Source organism: Apium graveolens, chromosome 2 (assembly GCF_009905375.1).
Source record: "Apium graveolens cultivar Ventura chromosome 2, ASM990537v1, whole genome shotgun sequence".
In the NCBI taxonomy this organism is placed as follows: domain Eukaryota; kingdom Viridiplantae; phylum Streptophyta; class Magnoliopsida; order Apiales; family Apiaceae; genus Apium; species Apium graveolens.
Window position 1 is genome coordinate 220,137,387 of NC_133648.1, and position 7,935 is coordinate 220,145,321.

The following is a 7,935-nucleotide window of genomic DNA, read 5'->3' on the forward strand; positions in this document are numbered from 1 at the left end:
TAGTCTTGCCCGTAGGCATATGTAAATGAAATGATTCCACATCTTCAGCAGCAACTCTTGCTCCATTTCCATCAGTAGAATCACCTCCTCTTCCTCAAGAGTCCTACTTCTCCTTGGTCCCTGCAACAAATTGCAGATATGAGAACCACAGGCGGTATCTAATACCCAAGTAGAAATGACATATTCACTTCTATCATGAACATACCTGAATCAGAAGCGGTAGTCTCACTACCCTTCTTCTTCAATTCTGCAAGGTAAACCTTGCAGTTCCTCTTCCAGTGCCCCACCTTCTTATAGTGAAAGCAAACAACTTTGCTCTCGGGGTCTTCAGCTTTTGGTGGAACCGGCATTTTCTCACCTACTTTCTTCTTCTTGGAAGAGTTCCTCTTCCTTTTCTTAGGATTGGAACCTTCACCAATTAGAAGAACAGAACTCTTCTTAGGGGGAAAATTTGATTCCGCAGTCTTCAACATGTTGTGGAGTTCAGGCAGGCTGACATCCAACTTATTCATGTGAAAGTTCACAACAAACTGCGAGAACGAAATTGGAAGCGATTGCAAGACCAAGTCTTGGCTCAGCTCCCCATCCATGGCAAAACCAAGTTGTCCAAGACGTTCAATCAAATTGATCATCTTAAGTACATGGTCATTCACAGATGATCCCTCAGACATCCTACAACTGAACAGCTCCTTCGATATCTCATATCGAGCTGTCCTCCCCGCCACATCATACAACTCTTGTAGATGCATGAGGATAGTGTGAGCATCCATATGCTCATATTGCTTCTGTAGCTCAATGTTCAAGGAAGCTAACATGATGCATTGAGTAACATTTGCATCATCTAACCACTTACGATACACAACATGTTCATCATTATGTGCATCACTAGCAGGTTCAGTAGGCTTAGGCGAGTCAATCACGTATTCCAGCTTCTCAATCCTGAGAACAATTCTCAAGTTTCGAAGCCAGTGAGCATAATTAGGACCAGTCAATTTGTGAGCATCCAGTATGCTCCTGAGTGATAGTGCAGAAGACATAACATACAAAGTAAATCTGTAAATGATAAACACATAACAACACTTAGCAAATATTCGATTTTATTTCAAAACACTATATGAATTGGGTCTTTATTCATAAGTGGCTCCCACTAGTTTTCCTAATTTATTCAACCCCCTATGTGAAAAATTAAGCATTCATAATGCTAGTGGAAATAGGGATCCTACATTCCATTACACAACCCCGGCTGTAGCACGAACCGCCATGCAATGTTCAATAGGCAGACAACTCTTGTCAATTACATCTCATGTTATTCCCTAATCAAACTTTAGCCTCTTGAATAATTGAGTCTCGGCTGTAGCACGACAAACTCAATATTCTAAGTCAAGTCTAACCCAACATTCCGTACAGTTGAATCAGTCCCCAAAGGCCCACGGCTGTAGCACGTACCGACCTTTAGATTCTTATTCAATGTACACATCTCTATGTAATAGACAAGTATTTCTTATTTCGAAAGCAAAGCCCTCGGCTGTAGCACGAACCGACAATGATTCAAAAATAAGAACTACTTTTCTATCATGTTGGAAGGCTATGACCGACACAAGCCCGTTGTATCATTGGCCAATTACTACTTGATATTATTTAATTTTAGAGGGATTATATTACGTTACAATCATAATCATATTATAAAGAGATTCTTCCTTTTAAATTAAATATTTCAAATCAATAATCAATAATCAGACGATTCCCAGATCGGGTGGAGCATTGTCAAGAGGCGTCACTTAATAACCCTTTCTTACAGATAGAAATCTGTTGTTGACAGAATCATCCTTTCTCATATCGAAAATTCATATTCAATTACGTGTTTCACAAAAACAAGAATCTCATGATTGTATTCATAATATTGTTCTTAAGGTTATGAAACAATTTCACTATACTAGGTTGTCTAACAAACGCCTTATGTTTATTTAAGTTCACCTAAATCTATCATCGCATGATAAACTAAGCATATATCACATATATCAACATGAATAAACATCAAGGTAGGCATGTTATATCATCTAGCACATTATTCTAAGCATTATACATCTCTATGTATCACATGAAGCATTTAAAAGCAACTAAAACAGTTAAAAATAGCTTTAAAACACTTCATGGAAATATAAACAGTTCAAAACTTTTATATAAACTAAAATTGATCACTCTATTAGATCCGTCTCGAAAAAATGAATCCAATGGTATATTGCACGCCTAAAACGGAGTTACGAAACTCCCAGAAAATCAATTTTAAAATTAACAAACGGGCTGTAACGCATTACAGGAACGCGTTACAGGACCTGTAACGCATTCCGGTGATGCGTTACACCCCTTTTCAGCCATTAAAGGGTGTAACGCATTCCGTGAATGCGCCACAGGTGTGTAACGCATTCCCGGAATGCGTTACACCCCTATTTTTTTTTCTTAGCCGCCGCCTGGTTTCTTGGAATCTGCGCCGCCCTGTACCTATGTATGCCGTTCTTTGCTTCTGTGCAGCAGACAACATTCAACAGCAAAGCAGGTGTACAAATATATAACAGATATATACATACAAACAATTCATATATATATATATAACTTTATTTAATTACGAATTTAATTGATACAACTTCAAAAATTCATAATAAAAAATCTATACATCATAAAATTATGAAAAAAATACCCAGACGATCTACAACACTTGTAGAACCCAGATCAACATTCAAAATTATTCTGAGAAATGATTTCTCATCAGGCAAAATTAATCCATAATATAACTTGTAAAAATCATAATTAATTCATACAAGCACATAAAATTCTGAAATTTTTACCACAGATCTATATGCATACAACCTATGCTCTGATACCATTGTTGGATTTTTAACGCAGCGGGGTCATGGCAAAACACTTTTACACACACAAAATCCAAATTAAAAGCATATAAATCGTGAATAAAAATTCGAGGGATCGAATATAACCTTTAAAAATAATTTGGAGACAACGATCAGAGATCCTTAGCAATTGTTCCTCAAGTGTGAAGCATTCCACCGGTATCCACCAAGAAAACGATGATAAGGAGGAGGAAGGAGGTGGAGAGAATTGCGTTTTTCAAACTTTTTGGGTTTTTGGGGTTTGATGTGGGTTAGAATAAAATAGGGTCTATAATAGTGTATTTATATGCAAAATTTTCAGCTGAAATTTTCCCATAAATATTAATACTATTATCCCATTTATTATTCTCATTAATAATTAAAACACCTTTTAATCATTAATCCTTTTTCTAAACACTTTAGAAATAATTCTCTCTCTTGATTTAATTTCCAAAAATTAAATCCTTTAATTAATAATATTAAGAAATTTTCTTAATTAATTTATAATCAATTAAATCTCATTTAATCAATTATTAAATTTGCCAATTAATTATTTATTTTATAAATAAATAATTATTAGCCATTATTAATTAATTAATTCCTCCACCAATAAATCATTCTCTTTTTATGGTGTGACCCTGTAGGTTCAATATTAAGCCGGTAGTAGAAATAAATAATAATAAAACTATTTTATCATTATTTATATAAATTCTCTAATTTATTAAATATGATTAATTAATTAATCACATTTATTCTACATCGTGAGTGATGCTTCTCAACATATCGCGACTATCCGGATAATATGAATTCACTGCATAGAATACCAAGAACCTGTCAGTGAATAGTTACCGTACAATAAACTCCTTCTACCCTACAATGTCTCAATTAAATACAAGACATGGATCTCGTGTCAAGCCTATCTAATTCAATCACTTTGCTTACCATTTACTATGCGTAGTTCTATGCAAATTAGAAACTCCTTTCTAATTTCATTTACTCTGGCCAGAGATTCCTGAACTAGCATAAGTGAATCAGCCTTGAACATTCGCTTCCTTCACTGGAAGGGGTAGATCCTTTATTGATCATACACTATCTTCGTGTACAAATTCCTATACCCAGAAGAGCCCTAATAATTGTCCCTGGAGACTAAGAACTAAACCAAAGTATAGTTCAGTGTACACAAGATGACTATGATGACCTCAAGTCTAAGGATACTTGTACAACTATCACTATGTGAACAACTGCTGACACGTGAGTGAACTCCATCAGTTGTTCAGCTGTGCGAGTCATGTTCAGTGAACTTATTCCATAATAAGCACCTACATACTAGCTATAATGTCACCACACAAATGTCTATGAGAACAGACATCCTTCATAATGAAGCAAGCATAGTATGTACCGATCTCTGCGGATTATTAATTACCAGTTAGTAATCCTATGACCAGGAACTATTTAAGTTTAGAGTTATCATCTTTTTAGGTCTCACTATTATGATCTCATCATAATCCATAAAAATCTTTACTCTAAACTATGGTATATCTTATTTAAACACTTAAATAGATAAAGCCCGTAATAAAAAAAAACAAGTCTTTATTAATATCAATGAAATCAAAACAGATTACATAAAAGTTATTCCTAAATCCTAATACACGATTGGACTTAGGACATATTCCTTTCAAGTTTCTGGTGTACTTAGTTTGACAAATAAAAGTGCCTTCTTCATTCTGCTTGACTTGAAGGCCTAGAAAATAGCTAAGTTCCCCCATCATACTCATCTGATACCTTGACTGCATCAATTTGGCAAACTTTTTGTAAAGTCTGTCATTTGTAGACCCAAAAATGACATCATCAACATAAATCTAGACCAGAAGTAAGTCCTTTCTATGGTTGAGGTAGAACAGTGTTTTGTCTATAGTTCCTCTGTTAAATCCACTTTCCAGAAGAAACTGAGCTAAAGTCTCATACCATGCTCTAGGAGCTTGCTTAAGTCCATAAGGTGCTTTATCAAGCCTGTAGACATAATCTGGATGTTTGGAATCTACAAAGCCTGAAGGTTGTTCAACATATACTTCTTCCTCCAATTCTCCATTGAGAAAAGCACTTTTCACATCCATTTGAAAGACAGTAAACTTTTTGTGAGCAGCATAAGCCAAAAATATCCTTATGGCTTCTAACCTAGCAACTGGTGCAAATGTTTCATCATAATCAATTCCCTCCTGTTGAGAATGTCCTTTTGCAACCAACCTTGCCTTATTCCTTGTAATTATGCCATCACTGTCAGTTTTGTTTCTGAATACCCATTTTGTACCAACAACAGATCTATTCTTTGGTCTTGGTGCTAGGGTCCAGACTTTATTTCTTTCAAATTCATTTAACTCTTCCTGCATTGCTTGCACCCAATCAGAATCTTGAAGAGCTTCTTCCACTTTCTTTGGCTCAGTCTGAGAAAGAAAAGAATTGTAAAGACATTCATTTGAAGTACCTGTTCTAGTTCTAACACCTGCATCAGGATTTCCAATTATCAAATTAGGTGTATGTGATTTAGTCCACTTCCTTGCAGATGGAAGGTTTTCTCTAGAACTGGATGCTCCCCCATGATCCATGCTATCTTCATTTTCATTTTCTAATGCTCCCCCTGAAACTATGCTCTCTGAGTTGGATTCTTCAGAATTTAGATTTTCAAAACTATCAGAACTTGGCTTATCAGAACTTGACGAATCAGAACTTGAAGAGCCAGATGTATGTTCTGATGCTTCTTGAGATGTGGTAAGATCTTGAGTATGCTCCCCCTGCATAGGTGCATCTTCCTTTGGCGTAGTCACCATAGTTTCAATAACATCAGAGTTTAATCCATCAGAGTTTGTAGTATCAGGACTTAGATTGTCAGGATTATCAGTATCAGAATTTGAGTCTTCATTTTCAAATCTCAACTGATCATGATCAATAAAATCTTCAAGTCCAGTAATCTTCTTGTCATCAAAAGAGACATTGATAGATTCCATGACCACTCTTGTTCTCAAGTTATAGACTCTGAAGGCTTTTGTGGAAAGTGGATATCCAACAAAAATTCCTTCATCAGATTTTAAATCAAATTTAGATAGCTGTTCAGGATGAGTCCTAAGAACAAAACATTTGCATCCAAATACATGAAAATACTTCAGATTTGGCATCTTTTTCTTCACCATCTCATATGGTGTCTTTCCTTGCTTGTTGATAAGTGTTGCATTCTGATTAAAACAAGCAGTCTGCACAGCTTCAGCCCAGAAATAGGTTAGAAGCTTTGCTTCTTCAATCATTGTACGTGCAGCTTCAATGAGAGTTCTATTCTTCCTTTCAACAACTCCATTTTGCTGTGGAGTTCCAGGAGCGGAGAATTCCTGCTTAATTCCATGGTTTTTGCAGAACTCTTCCATTATCAAATTCTTGAACTTAGTGCCATTATCACTCCTTATTATCTTCACAAAATCTTTGACCAATTTATCCAGTTGTTTGACATGATTAATCAAGATAGATGCAGTTTCACATTTCGTGTGCAAGTAATACACCCATGTGTATCTGGTGAACTCATCCACTATGACCATAGCATATTTCTTCTTTGCAATAGACATGACATTTACTGGACCAAATAGATCAACATGTAGTAGGTGATAAGGCTCAAGAATTGATGATTCAGTCTTGCTCTTGAATGAGGATTTTCTTTGTTTGGCCTTCTGACAAGAATCACAGAGGCCATCAGGAGCAAATACTGACTTTGGCAGTCCTCTCACAAGATCTTTCTTGACCAACTCATTTATATTGTAGAAATTTAAATGAGAGAGTTTCTTGTGCCACTTCCAGCTTTCTTCAATTGATGCTCTACTTATCAGACAAATTGCAGAACCATCAGTACTTGTTGAAAGCTTAGCTTCATAAATGTTACCACGCCTGTATCCTTTCAGAACAACTTTGCCTGTAGATTTACTCATAACTTCACAGTGTTCTTCAAAGAAATCAACATGATAACCTCTGTCACAGATTTGACTTATATTCAGCAGATTATGTTTAAGTCCTGAGACCAGAGCTACTTCTTTAATGATGACATTCCCAAGATTGATATTGCCATATTCCAATGTTTTTCCAATGTTGCCATCTCCATAAGAAACACTTGGGCCAGCTTTCTCCACAAAGTCTGATAGCAGGGCGTTATTTCCAGTCATATGTCCTGAACATCCACTGTCCAGAACTAGGATATTTTTCCTGTTGCCCTGCAATCACAAAGACCACTAATGATTAGTTTTAAGGACCCAGACTTGCTTGAATCCTTTGGCCTTATCAAGTTTGTTAACATTTGCAACGGATTTAGCATCAGAGTTTATGTTAACATTTTTCTTATCAGAACTTACACTATCAGACTTTGAATCATAATTTACACTAGAAGGAACAATGAAAACTTTCTTTAAAGAAGGTTTTATTTGATAATAATCATAGTACAAACTATGATATTCCTTACAAGTATAAATGGAATGCCATAAACTACCACAATGAAAACAAGGATTTTGTGGCTTATATCTAACAGACTGACTCTTAACTCCTGACTTTGAAGGTAAGGAGTTTATGTTCTTATTCTTCCTGCAAAAAGAGGCCAGATGGTTAGAACTTCCACAATTATGACACATTTTCCTAGGAGCTTTAGGAACAGGCTTATAATCATTGCTTTTATTCACACCTTCCTTTCCATTCCTATTTTTCCTAGGTGATTTTACCTTTTTTGCATTCTTAACATCTTTCAGCTTATGCTTAAGCTGCGTCTTAGTCATTAAACCTATGTTTACTTCAGCTGTCTTTTCCTGTTTAAGTTTGTCAGAAGTTAATCCCTCTTTAACTTCTGATTTCTCATTATCAGACTTTACAGTTACAAACTTAATAGGTTTTAACTTTGGCTTTTGCTTAACAACAGGCTTAATTTCTACAGTTCCTTTATCATTCTTATCCTCTCCATAACCTAAGCCCTCTTTCCAATTTTCACTACTTAGCAAATTTTGAGTTGTTCTGCCAGAGTAGGTCAAGTCCTGAT